General features: G+C 42.6%; 1 long non-coding RNA gene across 1 annotated transcript in view; it reads right to left on the bottom strand.

Moving 5' to 3' along the window:
- Positions 1–19,569, bottom strand: part of LOC127536554 (uncharacterized) — a 48,403-nt gene extending 28,834 nt beyond the window's left edge. The window contains exon 1 of the long non-coding RNA XR_007945586.1: positions 18,660–19,569. This is a non-coding gene — a long non-coding RNA (uncharacterized LOC127536554). The remainder of the gene's footprint in view (positions 1–18,659) is intronic.
- Between the last annotated feature and the right edge of the window lie 1,128 nt (positions 19,570–20,697).

Genomic DNA, 20,697 nt, shown 5'->3' with positions numbered 1-20,697 from the left:
CTCTTCTGAGGTCGGCTTGAAAATCTTTAAGAGTATTTTACATCTCTCGTTTGAATTCCGGCAGGTTTTTGGTAACCGACGTTAATTCTTGAAGTATGTCACCAGCTTGAGTTTTCTCATTAGCTTCGTCGTGTCGCCATTTTCTTCCGCTCTGAGTCATCTGAGTCGGGTAAGGGATGTAACGACGGTTTGCGTTATATATTTTCCTGCTCTCTGTGCACTTTTTTGTCCTCTGTTTGTCTTTGCTCCTTTCATTGTGATGAAACACAGCCTCTGAAGTCTTAATATCTCGAGTATTATTTAGTTTTGCAACCGACTGGTATGGAGTCACCGTCTACTGCTGGCATTCCACTATGCCGCCATAACCCGAAGTGAAGTAAAAATCATTTACCAAATGTGCTAGCTGTTGCTTTTTTTTTTTTTTTTTTTTTTTTTTACAAATTAGGGTAAATATCACCCTGTTTTCAACACAAAAGTGGAGGGATGGGCATGGGAACTTGTTCTTTAAAATAATAAACTGTGATAGCATACAATGAGCATGTACGCCCACATATATGAACATATAAGCCACAATTTTTGAGCAGCAAGTCTCTGGTTTTATCCTGGGCAGGCCAGACTATTTGCAGCATGTGACTCCCCTTGCTCTCTCAGACATTTCCTATCTCTCTGCTTTGCCCTCTTGAATAAGGAGCCCGCCCCCAAAAAATCTTATAATAATAATAAAATATCAAATAAAATACTTTTGTACTGCAGCTTCAAGATAACCTAAAAATAACTAGTGAACATATCATTTGAAATTGTTTTATTTCATTTGGAATAGGTAAAATCCCATAAACACGAGCAGGACAATGCACTTTATAATCTTCTGAGGACACCATCTTGAAGGATGTCTCCAGTTCTAAAATTCATCTCACGAATTAAAGAGCAATTACAAAGATGCTGCAAGACAGAATTCATCCAGCATAAAAGTCTTTACAGCACTCATGACATATAAAAGAGATGCGAAACACAGCTGCAATGTACAAACCTTGGCTTGTATGCGTGTGTGTCTGCATGTGTGTACAGTTGAAGACAAAATTATTAGCGCCACTATGAAATTTTACGCTTTTTTCAAAATTTTCCCAGGTGCCTTTTTGAGAGAGCAGAGGATTTTCAACATAACACTTCTTTAGAATGCATAAATTAATTGTTTTTGGCCACAATAACACAAATTGTTTTAGAAAAATGAAAAATTACTAGGGTCAATATTATTAGCCCCCTTAAGAACGCGACATTTTATTGAGTCAAACACAAACCACTGCTGTGCAATCATGTGCTTTAACTTTGTAATGGTCACAGTTTGTAATCAATTAATAAATCACTAAAGTTAAATCTAGGATTGTCCTACAGTTTACACACAGTATAAAAACTTCATAAGGATTTGAGCTGTCACTTGTAAAAGCATCATGCCAAAAAACAAAGAAATCAGTTTTAGACCTGACAAAAAGAATTTGTTGATGCTTACAAAGCAGGAGAAAAGTATACAGCATTATCACAGCATTTCCAAGTGTCGAGAAGTACCATCAAGAAATTCAAAGAGAGCCACACAGTACAGATAAGTCTGGCAGAGACACCTTCAAGCCAGACTGAAGTATGCTAAGGATAATCTGGAGAAGATTATGAACACTAAAAGTCTGGCCATTTTGTCAGATGAGACCAAACTAGAGCTCTTGGCCATAAAGACATAGCTTATGTTTGGAGATAGAAGGGAGAGGTGTAGAATACTATCCCCACAGTTAATGTGGTGGGAGTGTCATGCTGGGGGGATGCTTGAACTGGGAATCTTGTCAAAGTTGAAGGAATCATGAAGAAAGAAGGATATATGAAGATTTTTTTGGGGAAAAAAATCGTCGTTACATTGTGGTACAATGTGACCTGACTTCAATGTAAATATAAAGTAATTATAAACATTATCAACACTGCTATGCTCAACTGACAGATCATAAATTGCAGTGGTAGGCAGCAACATACCTATGAACATATGATGCAGCTGTGCCATACGTCATATTGCTTTAAAATGATGGCTCAGAAAAATTGGTGCCTTATATTGTAACATACTAGCTGCCCTGGGTTCTTCGCTTCTTGTGTTTCCTCTTCTGCTTGCATCTAAGGTTTTTGGACTAAGGCTTCGTACACTGCTATCCTATCGTAAATAGCAGCTGTAGGAGCAGCTCCACAGCACCTAGTAAGGTTTTGCTTGGTGCTTCGACATACAGTAAAATGAAAAGAGGGCTGACTCATACAGATAGATATATTTTCTCAGTGGTGATGACTATGAGTCAATTGTAATTGTCTACAAAACAATAATAATAAAATAATTATCAGTTATTTAAACTAACATGATCTGCTAGGGGCTGCACAGTGGGTCGTGGTTAGCACTGTTGCCTAGCAGCTAGAAGGTCCCCAGTTTGCATGTGAGGTTATTTTCCAGGTACTCCAGCTTCCTCCTACAGTCCAACAACACACTGAGGTTAATTGGTGATTCTAAATTGACTGCAGGTGTGAATCTGAGTGTTTGTCTCTCTGTGTATCACTGTGATAGACTGGTGACCTGTCCATGGTGTCTCCTGCCTTCACCATAAATCAGCTACGATAGACTGCAGCCCCCCACGACCTGATGAGGATTAAGCAGTGTATATGGATGGATGATCTGATAGGATGTCTTCACTCGTTTAGCAATTTCAGGTGCAGAATCCTTACCAATTGTTAGAGCTTTCACTAAACTGTTGACCTCGGGTCTCTAGTCATGAGGTCTGCAGTTGGACCTTCGTCATTTAACTGGAAAATGCATACCCTTAATCCCAACCATTGTGTTAGGAACAGCTCAGGGCCTCATTTATAAAGCTTGCGTACGCACAAAACAGGGCTAGAAAGTGGCGATGCTTGCTTAAGCACACTTGAAGACAGAGGGAACGACAGTGCCGGAGGGTGAAGTGGCGAATTGAAACCAGATTGATGTCAAACCTTTATTGTTATCACATATTAGACTTGTAGAGCCGGATAGTCATAAACCCTCATTGTTGTAGATGTTCATATAGTGCGTCATTCGGCCGACGACTGTATTGCAGAACTATGTTCATATATCAACAGGGGCGGATTGAACGTTATTTTCATTCGGTCGTTTGACCGAAGGGCCGGTCCACATCTGGGGCCGGTGCGGTGATCTTATTAAATAATTTTGTTTACTGATCATCCGGCGTCCGTACGGCTCATCGGGGAAAGCAGAAGACCATTTGCAGGGGCTGGTCTCCGACGCAGTGGCCCGGGTTCGATTCCTGCCTGCGGCACTTTTATGCATGTCTTCCCCTACTCTTCTCCCCATTTCCTGTCACTCTTCACTGCAACTATCACAGTAAAAAGGCAAAAAAAAAGTAAAGAATTTTGTTTATTTATCCATATGCGACCGAATGGGATGAGCGTCCAACCATTAATCAGCCGTGTACAGGCACGCAGGCACACATGATTCACACCACAACCCCGAGTGAAAATGAATTTGTCTATGTGCACCGAAAAAATGTACATTCAATCAGTTTACAAATTATTTGTACATCGGACATGATCATAGCAAATTTAGTGGCAGGGTGGCCTGGGTCAACACATGATTCATTCATCCTGACGCACAGCAGTGAAAAGACTGCCGGCCGGTGCTGCGTGAAATGCCGTGGATCCCGCAGCTTATTTATATACAGATACATTCATGAGTTACTTTGCATTGACCATTCATGGTAAAATGTGGGTGTGTTGTGGGCGGAATGTGAGGTGGATCCACCTGTGCAATCTTCCAGCTGGTGTGTGATTTATCAAGAAATTGCATGCAGCTGTGCTTACGCAAAGTTTTATAAATCAGGGGCAAAGGGCATACGCCCATTTTGGATTTTCGGCGTACGCAAACTTTAGTATGAATCCTACGCAATGTTTTATAAATGAGGCCCCAGATCTTTTGGTGGTCTGTGATAATTTATTTTAAAATTTTGTCCTCAGTTGCAAAAGATTAAATTAAATTAAATCCAATTTTGGGATTTTGGAGAATAGTTGAGTATCAGTGTTCTTGTCTGATAGGGAAGGAATCAGAAAATTTTTTGTGAAAAACTTCCCTGAACAGTGAAGATTGCCCTAGAAACAGATTATTATATATCATTTGTGATGCCCCCAGGGCCTTTGCAGCTGCTCCTCTCCCATCTCTCTCTGTGCAGGTGGGCTGTGCCGGTTGTGTGTGGGTATGGCCCCTCCTCCTAATCTGGGCTATTTAGGTAGATCTGGCACACCTGTTCTGGCTCTGCTCCTGCTCCCTGGCCACCATGCTGTCTCCTTCTGGTTTAGTATGATTTATCTACACATCCACACACCACATGCACTGCACCTTACACTTACACATTTTATTGTTTAAATAAATCTTTTGTTAAACCTTTGACTTTTGTGTGGTCTCCCCATCTTTGTGCCACTCGTTGAGCCAGAGTGGTAACAAGTGGGGGCTCGTCACCAGAGACAAAACCTGGATTAGGTGAGTTTGTCAAATTACTTACTTTTGCACAATACATTGTTATATTTAGTTAAATTTTTAGGTTTAGTATTGTGTTTAACCTTGGTTTTGGGGAGATCACACATGTTTAGGTTAAGTTTGATTAGATTTTGCAACATTTTGTGATTGTTTGGGGTTGTAGTTTGTACTTTAGTTTGGGGCAGCATGGTTGGTTATGGTTGGAGTAGATTTAGTGGCAAAACCTCTTTGTTTTTGGTTATAGTCTTGAAGCCTTTGAGTTGTTTTTTGATAACTTGGAACTTGTTTTGACCAATTTTTTTGAAGCACTGGCTAGAATTGGGCTTTCTCTTGTAGGCTTTTGGGGCTTGCTCTTTTGGTTAAGCCTTTTTTTTGTTGAGTCATGGGGAAGCAGTTAGTGTTCACCGTGCAGTTTCTGTACGTGTGTTCTCGGGAGCACCTCCAGGTTCCACTGGTTTTGAGTGCATAAGTGCCCGCCGCAGAACTGTGTGAAGACTAGGGTTGAGTTTAGTTAGTTTTGGTTAGGCAGTTAGCGGGGGGAGCCTCAGTTTATATTGCTGTTTTGTTTCAGTTTTTTTTTTTCCCCACTATGGCTTCAGTGGAAGATTTCTTTTCAATTGCCATCAGAAGAGCTGCTAAATAGTTGCACCAAGGACCAACTTTTACAGCTAGTTCAGCACTATGGCATTGATGTTGGAGAAAGTAAGTTAAAAGATGAAATTAAGATGTGTTTGAGGTCTGTTTTGGTTCATCGGGGGTTTTGCCAAGTTAAGATGGAACTTTGGGGGAAAATTTTTCTTTAACTTTTGAACAGAAAAGGGAGTTGCTTAAGTTAGAGATGGAGAAAGAAAAATGGCCATGGAGCAGTTGAGGCTTGCACTTCAGAGGGAAAGAGTTCAATTAGAGCAGGACAAGTTAAGAAAGGACTCTGAAAGTACTGGTCAACAGAGAGAATTTGATTTGGTGTCCAATTTGCGTCTTGTTCCTAGGTTTGAAGAGAGTGATCCAGATACATTTTTTTTTTCACTTTTTGAGAGGGTTGCTAATTCAAGAGGGTGGCCTGATTCAGAAAGGGTAGTTATGTTGCAGTCAGTCTTTACAGGGAAGGCTCAGGCAGCATATTCAGCTCTGAGTGAACATGAAAGTAGGGTCTACAAAACTGTTAAAGAGGCTGTGTTGAAGACTTATGAGTTAGTTCCAGAGACCTATAGACAATGTTTCAAGTCATGGAGAAAAGCTGAAAAGCAGTCAAATGCGGAGTTTGCCAGGGATCTGACAAAACATTTTCGTAGGTGGTGCTCTGCATTAGATGTTAGATCATATGAAGAACTTTGTGACTTGATAGTACTTGAGCAGTTTATTGATTGTGTTCCACCAGAGGTTGCTACTCACATAATTGAGAGAGGGATTTCGACAGTTTCTGAAGCTGCAACTGTAGCCGAAGAGTATATTTTAGCACACAAAGGTAAAAGTCATAGAAACTATCCCACAGATTTTGGTACAACTTGACCTGCAAATCTTTCTAAATTTAGTAGGTTTGAGTCTCCCAGGCCCAGTCGTTTTTCAAAGGATTTACAGTGTAATTATTGCCATGAAAGGGGTCATTGGAAGTCTGAATGTCCTGGTTTGCGAAACAGAGGTGGTCCTTCTAATGCTAAAGTTAAACCTGCTGCATTTACAGCATTGGCTAGAAGAAAACTTTCTCCAGTTTCAGAGGTTAGGTCTAAAGACTTCTCAGGATTTGAAGCTTTTGTTTCAGATGGTTTTGTATCCTTATATGATAGTGATTGTAAAGTGCCAGTGAAGATTTTGAGAGATACAGGAGCGACAGAGTCATTCATTAGGTCTTCAGTGTTGCCATTTTCAGAAAGGAGTGATACAGGGAACTGTGTGATAGTGAGAGGGGTTAGTTTGGTTCCTTTGAGTGCCCCGTTGCACAAAGTTTTCCTGACTTGTGGATTTATTGAGGGAGATGTTCACATTGCAGTTAGACCAGCTCTTCCATTAGAGGGCGTAGATGTAATCTTAGGTAATGACTTGGCTGGTGGCCGAGTTTGGCCTTCTGGGGGTCCTGTCAAAGTTTCAGCTCAACTGAAGGAACCAGATGACTGTGAGAGGAACTTTCCAGAGGTATTCACAGCTTGCGCTCTCACCAGAGCCATGACGAAGGCTAAGTTGGATACTGAAGAGTGTGATTTCAAACTTGACTTTAAACTACCCGAGTCTCTTTCTGTTTCTCAGCAGGAATTGGTCAGAGCAAAGAGCAGATGCGTCTCTGGGTGAACTGTTTAACCAGGTGCAGCCCACTCAGGAAGCAAAAAGTTCAGCATCTGGGTATTTTCTACACGATGAGGTACTGGTGAGAAAGTGGATTCCTCAAGGAACGGATCTCCTGGGAAATCCGTTTTTTCAAATTGTAGTTCCTTCCAAATTCAGAGAGAAAGTGTTATCTTGTTCCCACAATCAAACAGGTCACCTTGGAGTTAACAAAACATATCAGCATATTCTCCGTTATTTTTTTTTGGCCTTGGTTAAAACGTGATGTTGCATCATTTATTAAGTCTTGTCATACATGTCAACTCACAGGTAAACCAAATCAGTCTATTAAACCAGCACCGTTTCGTCCAATACCTGCAATTGAAAATCCATTTGGACATTTGATAATTGATTGCGTCGGCCCGTTACCAAAATCAAAATCTGGTTCTCAATATTTACTAACAGTAATGTGTTTGGTAACCCGCTATCCAGCAGCTTATGCTTTACGTAACATAACTGCAAAGTCTGTTGTTAAAGCATTGACTCAGTTCAAAGCCATCTTTGGGATTCCAAAAATCATTCAGAGTGATCAGGGTTCAAATTTCTCTTACCTTTTTGCTCAAGTTCTAAAACAACTTGGCATAAAGCACAATCAGGCTTCAGCTTATCACGCACAAAGCCAAGGAGCATTAGAGAGGTTTCACCAAACCTTAAAATCACTGTTGCGCTCCTATTGCACGGAGTTAAACAAAGACTGGGAAGAGGGTTTACCATGGTTATGACTTGCAGCTAGGGAAGTTTGTCAAGAGAGTACTGGGTTCAGTCCTAATGACCTTGTCTTCGGCCATAAAGTCCGGGGTCCGTTGGCAGTTCTGCATGATAATTGGTCCAAAGATGAACCTCCAGCTAATCTGTTGGACTATGTCAATGGGTTTCGCCATCGTCTCTATACAGCAGGTCAAATGGCTAAACAAAAATTGGCTAAATCTCATCAGACAATCAGACAAAGATTTTTCCATGTCTCACAGGAAAAGCAGAAGGTTATTGACAAAGAAGTGAAATATATGCTTGATGATAATCTGGCTGTTCCATCTGCTTCCAGCTGGGCGTCTCCCTGCCTTATTGTGCAGAAGTCAGACAAGTCACCACGCATGTGCACAGACTTCCGTAAAGTTAATGCGGTAACCAAACCTGACTCATTTCCGTTGCCAAGAGTTGAGGACTGTGTTGACCAAGTCGGAAGTGCTCAGTTTGTAAGTAAGCTAGATCTTCTGAAAGGGTATTGGCAAGTGCCTTTAACCCAAAGAGCACAGGAAATTTCAAGTTTTATCACTCCATCTGGCTTGTTTTCCTGTACAGTCATGGGTTTTGGTTTAAGAAATGCTCCAGCAACATTTCAACGCTTAATGAATCGTCTTGTCAGTGGTTTAAAGGGCTGCACGGTTTATTTAGATGATGTCGTTGTATACAGCAATACTTGGGATGAACATTTAGACCAAATTTGGGCACTGTTTGATCGTTTGGCTAATGGGAACCTTACTTTAAATTTAGCCAAGTGTGATTTTGCTAAAGCTACTGTTACATACTTGGGAAAAGTTGTGGGACAGGGTCAAGTACGGCCTGTAATGGCAAAAGTCACAGCAGTTTCTCAGTTTCCCACTCCAACTACAAAGAAAGAACTCATGAGATTCCTAGGCCTTGTGGGTTACTATCGTTGTTTCTGTCGAAACTTTTCCAGTGTTGTAGCTCCTTTAACAGATTTGCTTAAATCCAAAGTAAAATTTGTTTGGTCTCAGTCTTGTCAGCAAGCTTTTGATGAAGTTAAGGCCCTCCTTTGTTCATCTCCTGTTCTCCTTGCTCCCAGGTTCGATCAGCCATTCAAGCTACATGTTGATGCTAGCCATGCAGGAGCAGGAGCAGTGTTGCTACAGTCGGATGACAATGGAGTGGACCGCCCTGTTAGCTTCTTCTCTAAAAAGTTCAATTCATATCAGCTGAATTATTCAGTTATAGAAAAAGAAGCTCTTGCTTTGATCCTGGCTTTACAGCATTTTCAAGTTTACATTGAGTCTAGTTCTTCAGTCATTGTGTATTCAGATCACAATCCTTTAACCTTTCTAAATTCTCTACAAAATCCAAATCAGAGGTTAATGCGCTGGGCACTATTTCTGCAACCATATCATTTAGACATCAGACATATAAAAGGCAAAGAGAATGTGTTGGCGGATGCTCTGTCCCGTGCCCCTTTGTAATCTGTTGCTCGTCCCATCTCTAGGTTCTCCTCTCCTCCTCTTAATTTGCTCCTAGGCGCCAAGGCTGCTGAGTTGGAGTGGTTGAGCTGGAAGTTGGTGTTTCGAATTCTGGGCCAGACCCGATCTGAAGCAGCGTTTTTGGACACCTGTGGGGTCTTCAGGATTGATGTCCGTTTGTCCATCCGCTGCGGTGATTCCTGATGTCTGCTGCTGTCCCGGGGTCTGTCTTGTGTCCTGGTGTCCTGGGTTTCTGGTTCCTATGGTTGCATTGCCTGGTCCCCCTGGTCCCTGTCCTTTGGGTGCGCTTTCTCTGGCTTGCCACTGGAGGAAATCCGGCAATATTGAAAGTGTATGCTCTAATTTGGAGACGGTCCCCTACAAGGGGCCCTTTTTTTTTGTGGGAGGGGGTGTGACGGCCCCAGGGCCTTTGCAGCTGCTCCTCTCCCATTTCCCTCTGTGCAGGTGGGCTGTGCCGGTTGGGTGTGGCTATGGCCCCTCCTCCTCATCTGGGCTATTTAGCCAGATCTGGCACACCTGTTCTCCGGCTGCTCCTGCTCCCTGGCCACCATGCTGTCTCCTTCTGGTTTAGTATGATTTATCTACACATCCACACACCACATGCACTACACCTTACACTTACACGTTTTATTGTTTAAATAAATCTTTTGTTAAACCTTTGATTTTTGTGTGGTCTCCCCATCTTTGTTGCCACTTGTTGAGTCAGAGTGGTAACACATTTTCAGGTGACATGCTGTAGGGACATTTTGGGCCTTGGAATTCCAGAAGAGACACCAACTCAGATAAGAACAAACTCTCTTAGGATGGGGGTTTTAGAACCCACATCAAAGTGCCATTTTGGAGGTTTTATGACCCCGGAGATCTCTCTGCCTTCCCCAGGAGAAACACCATAATTTAATTATGGAGACATCTGACTCTGGCAAAACAATCCCAGTTTCTGGAGGAAAATTGGGACGTGTATTTCTTTGTTTCTAACCTTTACAGTGAAGGACACCCAGACCTTCTGTAGAGAGATGGAGTTCCCTGCAGAACTTTGACACCTTGGGAGACAATGTCTCACTTCTGCTGTGAATGCTTTGTTGGATCAACACCTTATTCATGCTAACACCCCTTCCCCCTTTGGAATGCTCTCTCTCCTCTTGGCAGAATCAGATAAGAGAGTCGTAAATATTAATGACCTCCTGGAAACCTCTGGAGACTGGCAGAGACGTACTCTCTTCAACTGAAACAGAACATCCTCAAAACTCACATTTCTGAAATGTATTTTGTGTTTTCACGATTACCAAAGTTGTAGTGAGATGTTGTGCATTACTTTCAAAAATGACACTTCTATCTTTTACAGATCCAAAGATATAAAAATTCCTGTTTAATTCAATTTCAGTCCCACAGTGCCCCTACTGATGTTGGAGAACACAATGTCAGAATGAATTCAATTTTTTTTTATTATGAATGTTTGTGTTATTCAGTTTGGAAAAGGTGAAAACTGTGTTATTCATCACCATATGTATGTCATGTTATCATATTTTCACTGTGACATATAGTTTAGTATATAGAGTGCATTTACATAGTTTATTGAATTAATAACTCACATATTTATTAGCTGGTATAATCTGGAATATTTTACCTTTGATTGCTTTAAAGTAGGTTTTAAGGATCATGGTGAGAGATACACAGATGGCGTTTGCGAGTTTAATATATTTTAATCCACTCTGACCATCTCTCTGCCTCTCATGAAGACAGTGGGGGTTCTCAGATTACAAGTGAGAATCGTGCTGAAAAGTATAATCTCCACGCCCACCTGGCCAACAAACTTATATAAACTGCCCTCGCCTTTGTTCGGTCTCTTTTCACTTCCTGAATTGCATGGTGTTGGCTTTGCCGTGAAAAACACACTGCTGGACAATGTTAAACTTGGTTGCTCATCCACTGAATGATTGATGTCCATGAAAATAAACACATCTGACGGACCAATGAACCTTCTTAGTGTCTATGCACTAACTTTGAAAGCTACTGATGACACAAAAGATGCTTTCTACAGTCAGAGACCCTCATCAAAGTCTTTCCAAGAACAGAACAGCTCATTATTCTCAGGGACTTTAATGCCCGCGTAGGTAGCGACTACGAAGCATGGCCAAATAGCGTGGGTCATTTTGGCATCGGAAAGTGCAACGACAATGGACAGAGGCTTCTGGAGCTGTGCACACACCATGACCTCTGTATCACAAACACCTTTTTCAACACAAAACCACATCACAGATTGTCCTGGAGACATCCTCGTTCGAAGCGTTGGCAACAGCTGGACCTAGTTCTTACAAGGCGCCCATTCCTACCAAATTTCAAGATAACTCGCACCTATCACAGCGCTGATTGCGACACAGACCACTCGCTTGTGTGCTGTCAAGTAGAAATCTATCCCAAAAGGCTGTACCACACTAAACAACCTGGCAAATCCAAAATCGATGTCAGCAAGACAAGACACCGAGACAAGATCAAAGCCTTTGAAGAGAATTTCAATTCAACATTTAAATGTGGTGCAGACCTCTCAGCATATGAACAGTGGACAAAGCTGAAGAACACCACTCACTCCACGGCTATTTCTTGCTTTGGGAGTAAGAATAATAAACAACTGATTGGTACATCGAGTATGCTGACACTATGGACCCTCTGATTCAGGCAAAATGTACTGCCCTACTAGCCTACAAGCAACACCCAACTCAATCTACTTTAGCAAAGCTTCGGTCAGCAAGAATCAAAGTCAAAGTCAGTGCCAGGAAGTGTGATAACGAGTACTGGAACAATCTTTGCAGGAGTATCGAACAAGCTGCTGATACTGGTAACGCACAAGGATTGTATGAAGGCATTAAGAAAGCAGTCGGACCCAGCGTCCACAAAACTGCCCCAATCAAGTCCAAGTCAGGGGAAGCAATCACCGACAAGTCCAAACAGCTCGAACGATGGGTAGAGCATTATGCTGAGCTGTACTCCATAGACATCATAGTCAGTCAAGCTGCCCTTGATGCCATTGAATGCCTTCCCATGATGCCAGAGATCCTCCTTCTCTAGAAGAACTTGAAAAGGCCATAGAGAGACTCCCATCTGGTAAAGCACCAGGTAAAGACTCAATACCAGCAGAGGTAATCAAATCTGGCAAATCATGCTTACTGAAGCCTCTCTATAACTTGCTCCTGCAGTGCTGAGAAGAAGGGGTTGTTCCCCAAGATATGCGCAATGCTAACATTGTGACCCTATATAAGAACAAAGGGGACCATAGTGACTGTAACAATTATTGCGGTATCTCCCTTCTCAGTATTACAGGGAAATTGTTTGCCCGGATCATACTGAAAAGACTGCAACTACTCGCTGAAAGAGTTTATCCCGAGTCACAGTGCGGTTTTCGACCAAAGAAATCAACTATAGAAATGATATTCTCTGTACGCCAGCTACAAGAAAAGTGCAGGGAACAGCATCAGGAACTCTACATGGCTTTCATTGACCTGACGAAGGCCTTCGACTTTGTTAGTAGGGACGGCCTCTTCAAGATGTTGCCTCTCATTGGTTGTCTATCAAAGCTTCTTTCCCTTGTGAGGTCCTTCCATGATAGTATGACGACAACCATACAGTTTGATGGTGACATCTCTGCAGAGTTTGGAGTGAAGAGTGGAGTAAAACAAGGCTGTGTCCTGGCACCTACACTCTTCGGCATATTTTTTGCACTACTTCTCAAGCATGCTTTTAATAACTCATCCGATAGCATCTACCTTCACACAAGATCAGATGGAAGCCTATTCAACATCTCTCGACTGCGCTGTAAGACAAAGATGAGAACAGTTCTTATCCGTGACCTGCTTTTTGCAGATGACGCAGCCATCGCTTCCCATACACAGAAAGGGCTCCATGCCTAATCGACAGATTCTCTTATGCGTGAGACCTCTTCAACCTTACAATCAGCCAGAAAAAGACCCAAGTAAAAGGACAAGGCACAATCGAACCACCAGACATCAAACTTCACGGTCAAAGTTTGGAAGTGGTCCACCAGTTCCAATACCTGGGATCTACCATCACTGACAACCTCTCACTGGACACAGAAATCAGCAAACGCATCGGCAAGGCCTCAACTACTCTAGCCAAGCTAACTAACATTCTGGGAAAACAAGCTTCTCAAGACATCGACTAAGATCAGCGTTTACCACGCTCGCATCCTTTCCACCCTGCTGTATGGGAGTGAGTCATGGACCACTTACTCTGTCCAAGAAAAGAGACTGAACTCCTTCCACATGCACTGCCTACGACGCATCCTTAGAATCACCTGGCAAGATCGTGTCACAAACAACTCTGTCCTCTCCAAAGCTGGTATCCCATCCATGTTCACACTCTTGTGCCAGCACCGCCTCAGATGGCTCGGTCATGTACGCAGAATGGACGACGGTAGGATACCCAAAGACCTACTGTATGGAGAACTGGCCAAAGGCAAAAGAAACAAAGGACGTCCTCACTTACGCTTCAAAGATGTCTGCAAACGAAACTTGAAGGCTTGCAACATTGACCCCAACATGGGAAATTAAGGCAGCTGTCAGGTCTGAATGGAGGGAAGTTACAAAAACTTTGCCTGGGGACCAGACAGCCTTTATATTGTGTATTACAAATACACATAAAGTCAGTCTGGAACTGCTCCATTGAACCAAATCTAGCCCAGAGGCGGGACTACCGATCACAGCTTGAATTGGAGAGAGCCAATCAGCGTAACACATGTGTGATGCTGAGGGCTAGACCGTATTCCCGTATATCCCTTATAACGGGAATACAGTCTAGCTAAGCTAGGCTAACAAAAACTGGTCTAGCTCAGGGCGAACACAACATCAGAGCCCTTTACACGGTGAAGAGAAAGGAAAAGCAAGAAAGTCGGCAAAAGGATCAATCAAGAAATGATGATGCACCTGTCTTTACATGCGAGGGCTGTGGCAGAGTATGCAGATCCAGGATCGGCCTCTACAGTCACTCGAGATGCTGCTCATCTACTACCTCACACGGCTCTTATCCATAGTCTACAGACTAACGGATGCCAACAATTCAGAATAAATATTTTAGCTCACTTTCGACAAGCCGAGTTCATTCTTTATTTTACCTGTGATTTTTAATAAGAACCAATTAGATCCCGTTTCACAATTTTTCCAAATTTTGCGGTGACTCCATTCAAATATTTGTTCTTTTTGCTCTGCTAAAGCCTGCTAACAATAGAACAGGAGCCATCATTTTTAATCAAGTAATTTTTCATCAACCCGAGAAGAAGAAAGGGCCCCCGGCTCACCCCATCAGCTGAGATCAACCAAAGTCTGCTGGACCAAACTCGGCGGCGACAAAAGGCTTTTGTGAACAGGACACTCAAGGTTGCCGTACCGACAGAACTGCACGGCTCGGAGCCCGATCCAGGCATGTGGTAAAGGCGCCGTTCAAAACCGCAACTGTGTCCCAGTTCCAGAGCCTCTGTTTGACCATTCCACTAACAAAGTAAGACCAGCTGATGCCTTACCTGTTTCTGAATTGGGGTTGATGTCACTAACTACTTGATTATCTGAATTTAATCACTCCGTTTATACCTTTACCAATTGGTCGTCTTCCAAATTAATGTTCACTTAGGTCGCCCACTATCTGGTTTCTCCCACCATAATCCTCATCTTTTAATATGCTGATTTGAATCTGACCTATACACACACACACACACACACACACACACACACACACACACACACACGCATGTTTGTTTATCTATACAGGTGAGGACATACCATTGACTCCCATTCATATCTTAACCCTAACACTAACCCATCAGACATGGATACAGCAGAACCCAGACCAACCCCCTTCAGGACACACACGGCTGAACCAGGAACAGGAGAGGAGAACCCAACAAAACCTAGAGGATAATTATCTAAACAAGTAGAAATCAGGAATGGGAGGAAACCCACAAAACCCTCAAAAAAATATTTAAAATAGACCTAAAATTAAAAACATAAAAAACAATTGGCTATGGGACACACCCTGGGACTTGATCAACCCCAGCGGGGCCAGCCTTAGGTGAGAGTGTCTCGTGATAATGGCCGAAACACTCTGTGATCCTAAGGTTCACTACTGACGACTGTGTCCTAAAATTCTTAAAAACTCTGAAACATCTAGACCTAGATCAGCAGCACTCTTAACATCCTGGAGACCAATAAGGATGATCCAGTCTCCCAAAATAGACTACAAATTCAATAAAAGGTTTACATTAAAATACAAGCCTAAAACCAAGATGCAGTGGACCTGATGCTAATTCCAAGCAACCAAATGCTAACCCTGACCTGAAGATCTGACCCCAACCTCAACTACAGTGGAGCACATGCTAAACCCAGAAGAAACGCCTAAAACCTGGACGCAGTGGACCTGAGGCCAATTCCAATCAACCAGATGCTATCCCTGACCTGGAGGCCTGATCCTAACCTTAACTACAGTGGACCTTATGCCAGCCCTGGGATGAACGCCTAAACTTAAGTCCAAACGACCTGATGCTAATCCTGACCTGGAGGTCTAATCCTAACCTTAACTATAGTGGACCTGATGCCAATTCCAATCAACCAGATGCTATCCCTGACCTGGAGGCCTGATCCTAACCTTAACTACACTGGACCTTATGCCAGCCCTGGGATGAATGCCTAAACTTAAGTCCAAACAACCTGATGCTAACCCTGACCTGGAGGTCTATTCCTAACCTTAACTATAGTGGACCCTATGCTAATCCGGGGATGGACGCCTAAACTTAAGTCCAAATGGGCTGATGCTAACTCCAACCTGGAAACCCCCAATGCCGACCCAGAACCCACTAGGAGGAACCAAATAGCAGGGATGAGATGACAGCCACATCCACCGCCTTTACAAAATAACCACCATAAATAATACTTACCCAAAACAGGACTCAACTGGAATAAGACTCACCTGCAAGTGATATTCAACTGGAAAACCACCCACCTACAGAAGACGACCTCCTAGGTGAATCCTCAACCTGAAAGAGAAATAGTCAAATTATCAAATCAGGACAGATTCGACCTCTAAGACAGAAATGAAATCAGAGATGTACGCACCCCAGAAGTTGGCCAGTGCCTTCCTTTGGTTTACCTATTCCAAACTGTGTCCGTTGACATGGGGGTGCCATCGAGATAAATTTCCCCTAACCTAACCTTAACCAACACCAAATCAATGCCTAACCCTAAAGAAACGTTTTTGCATTTTTACATTTTTTAGTAACAACAACATGACCAAGAAAACGCTGATGCCACCCGTGGGGACCTCATTTTAGGTCCCCACCATAAGACGAGTCCCCATAGCAAATAGTCAGGTCAAAGTCCCCACCGGTATAGCAGAAACAAGTACACACACACACACACACACACATATATACACACACACACAATCCCACATACACACGCACACACATATACACCCGTATTCACGCACGCACACACATACACACACACCACATTTCTCATTGTATCGAGTTTACTGTACTGTTTGGCAGAATAGTCAATAAATGTTCTTCATTTAGACCAAATTACAGTCTTGTGCATTTCTGTGTGTCAGAACCGGGGTCAATTCCACCGAGAATTCTAGACTTTAAGATATTAGACTGTTTAACTGTATCTCAACAGGAATCTCCCGGAGAATCGGCATAAATTAATAATTTCCCTAGAGATCTAGGGTGGTGCCCTTTATTTAACGAGTACAATAATAAATTACCTTCAGTAGTTTTTCCTACAATGCTATCAGTGTAATGTCCATACGTTTTTTTTTTTGCTGGAACATGTTGTAGTTGTGTTTTTGAACATAAGTGCATGTGTGTCCAGCAGCTCCTCAACATTGCATACCTATCGGAGGGATAAAAGCTGGAGCACTCTTCACTCTTGGGATCTCATTTAGAACAAAGCAGCCTTGCCTCTCTGTCATTCAAATTGGAGGATTACACACACACAGACACAGACACACACACACACACACACACACACACACACACACACACACACACACACACACACACACGAGCCAAGGCTTGAATATTCCTTTTGTGTGTCATGTCTCTGTCATATGAGAACAGCACTGCAACCCTGTACACACTCTTCCTACTTCTCCGACTTATTAACTCACATTGGAGTTTGTTGTTTTGTTGGGCTACTCAGTGCGAGCACAGGCAAGTCAATCAGAAGTGTCCCATTATCTCTTTATCCTCTGGCATGCCCAGAGCAAATCAAATTGCTGGAGAACCAGAGAGGTTTCACGGACACACATCAGCATCTCCACACAACTTCAGGGGTGTTGAATGGAGAGAAGTAATCTTGAGGTCTGGCAGTGGAATAAAACAGTAATCAATAACACTATGTTAAGGTGTGCTGATAGAAATTAGAGATCAGATACATTCATAAAAGCAAAGACAGTGGTGGAGAGGAGGTTTAAAGTGCTGGCTCTGAACAGGTATTGATTACTCAGAATGGTCAGTGGTCACAGGGGACGGGAGGTTGGCATTGTTTTGTGGACTTGTATAGAGAGACATTCAGCCATAGCACAGTGGCACAGTATCTGCTCAGTAATGCTTGGTTTATATGCCTCAAAGAGCCTTATCTCACCTTACATTAATTTAACAGCTCACCACATCAGACTCATTAAAGCAGCCAGGCAATCACATAGTAGTTACAGCCTGATTGGAAGTTACAGTTGAAACAGTCTCTCACAACAGTGTTTTCAAGAACAAGAAAGGTAGTGTAGGCAAGCTGAGAATTGGTGTTGCTGCAAGGGGTGAAGGTCTACCCAATTACAAGTCTGCTAGTGCAAAATAACATTTCAAAAAACAGCTATGAGGCTCTCTGCAGTTTTCAGCAGGGATATATCGTTTAATGCTGCAGTTAGCAGCTGAATAGTTAAAGGGGCCATTTGTACTTACACACGTGGACAAAATTGTTGGTACCCCTCAGTTAAAGAAGGAAAAACCCACAATTCTCACTGAAATCACTTGAAACTCACAAAAGTAACAATAAATAAAAATTTATTGAAAATTAAATAATCAAAAACAGCCATTACTTTTGAATTGTTGATTAACATAATTATTTAAAAAAACAAACTAATGAAACAGGACTGGACAAAAATGATGGTACCTCTATAAAAGATTGAAAACTATTTGACCAGAGTGACATGATTAACTCAGGTGTGTCATTTAATTGACATCACAGGTGTTTCCAAACTCATAATCAGTCAGTCTGCCTATTTAAAGGGAGACAAGTAGTCACCCTGCTGTTTGGTGAAAAGGTGTGTACCACACTGAACATGGACAACAGAAAGCGAAGGAGAGAATTGTCCCAGGACATCCGAAAAAAAATTATAGACAAACATCTTAAAGGTAAAGGCTATAAGACCATCTCTAAACAGCTTGAAGTTCCTGTGACAACAGTGGCTCATATTATTCAGAAGTTCAAGACCCACGGGACAGTAGCCAACCTCCCTGGACGTGGCCGCAAGAGGAAAATTGATGACAAATTGAAGAGACGGATCGTTGGAATTGTATCCAAAGAGCCCAGAGCAACCTCCAAAGAAATTAAAGGTGAACTCCAAGGCCAAGGTACATCAGTGTCAGATCGCACCATTCGTCGTTGTTTGAGCCAAAGTGGACTTCATGGGAGACGACCAAGGAGGACACCACTGCTGAAAAAAACTCATAAAAAAGCCAGACTGGAATTTGCAAAAATGCATGTTGACAAGCCACAAAGCTTCTGGGAGAATGTCCTTTGGACAGATGAGACCAAACTGGAACTTTTTTGTAAGGCACATCAACTCTATGTTCATAGACTCAAAAACCAAGCATACGAAGAAAAGAACACTGTCCCTACGGTGAAACATGGAGGAGGCTCAGTAATGTTTTGGGGCTGCTTTGCTGCATCTGGCACAGGGTGTCTTGAAAGTGTGCAAGGTACGATGAAATCTGAAGACTATCAAGGCATTCTGGAGAGAAATGTGCTGCCTAGTGTCAGAAAGCTTGGTCTCAGTCGCAGGTCATGGGTCTTCCAACAGGACAACGATCCAAAACACACAGCCAAAAACACCCAAGAATGGCTGAGAGAAAAGCGTTGGACTATTCTAAAGTGGCCTTCTATGAGCCCAGATCTGAATCCCATTGAACATATGTGGAAGGAGCTGAAACATGCCATTTGGAGAAGACACCCATCAAACCTGAGACAACTGGAGCTGTTTGCTCATGAGGAGTGGGCCAAAATACCTGTTGACAGCTGCAGAACGCTCATTGACAAATACAGAAATCGTTTAATTGCAGCGATTGCCTCAAAAGGTTGTGCAACAAAATATTAAGTTATGGGTACCATCATTTTTGTCCAGCCCTATTTCATTAGTTTGTTTTTTTAAATAATTATGTTAATCCACAATTCAAAAGTGATGGCTGATTTTGATTATTTAATTTTCAATAAATTTTTATTTATTGTTACTTTTGTGAGTTTCAAGTGATTTCAGTGAGAATTGTGGGTTTTTCCTTCTTTAACTGAGGGGTACCAACAATTTTGTCCACGTGTGTACAAGACAAGCCTCAGCAGGCAATATTTGCGTGGTCTATGTCTAATGATTGCATGATCGAAGAAGAACTCCTTCATACTGTGCCATTAGAAGACAGAGCCTGTGGCATAGATTTGAAAGAAACAATGATGGCTGTGTAACCAGGTCCAAACAACCTGCAAAAATAAACCTCATGGTCTGGGATCACCACCAATAATGTACGGCGTCCTGGTTCGAAATTTAAAGACCAAGAGATTTACACTAAAAATGTCTAAGTCTTAGGCAGCAGAGAAATGATTGATCTCATGCAGAGAAATGAAACACACAACTCAATTCACTTCTTTTCAAATATTATTATTATTCAACAGTCTTCAAAAACTAACGACAAGAAACAAAAAAACTTCTGGCTAGAAGAATGTATTTGCTGCAGCTTTTGGTCTTTTAATTCTGTTGTGCACAATGAATTATCATTTCTTGTTACCTAGAGCGGTTTCACTCTCTGTCACGACGGTAGGAACAGAACAAACCCCACTGAAGCAGGATATCAGCAATCCACAGGTGCTCCAGAAGGTCAGCGATCCAAACTGCTCCAGAAGATCTGCGATCCCAAAGTTGCTCACGAAGGTCGGCGGTCCAAAACTGCTCCAGATGATCGGCGGTCCACATTGCTCCAGACGATCAGCGGTCCACACTGCCTGAGACGATCAGCGGTTCACACTGCTCCAGACGGTCGGCGGTCCAACCAAGCGCCGTCACACGGCACACACACCTCGCGGCTGTCCAATCTATTGCACTATTGCACACAAATATTTTCAGACACAAACTCCAGTAAGTCAGCGGTCGGTCCCGTCTATCCCTGCTATGACGAGCTGCAGTCTCATCTACCTCCCTCTACGTCCAGCATGGAAAAGAACGTGGACAGCGGAGTACCGCTGCCACCTACTGACAGCTACCACCAACCGTTCATCACTGCTGCAAAACTGTCGAAAATAACAACAGTTAATAATGCAAAAAAATGGATGACCTCACCAGGAATTTTATGTCTAAACAGTGCAATAGGAA

This window comes from Acanthochromis polyacanthus, chromosome 12 (genome assembly GCF_021347895.1).
Source record: "Acanthochromis polyacanthus isolate Apoly-LR-REF ecotype Palm Island chromosome 12, KAUST_Apoly_ChrSc, whole genome shotgun sequence".
NCBI lineage: Eukaryota > Metazoa > Chordata > Actinopteri > Pomacentridae > Acanthochromis > Acanthochromis polyacanthus.
The sequence above is the reverse complement of the archived record's forward strand: the minus strand, read 5'-3'. Positions and strand labels throughout refer to the sequence as shown.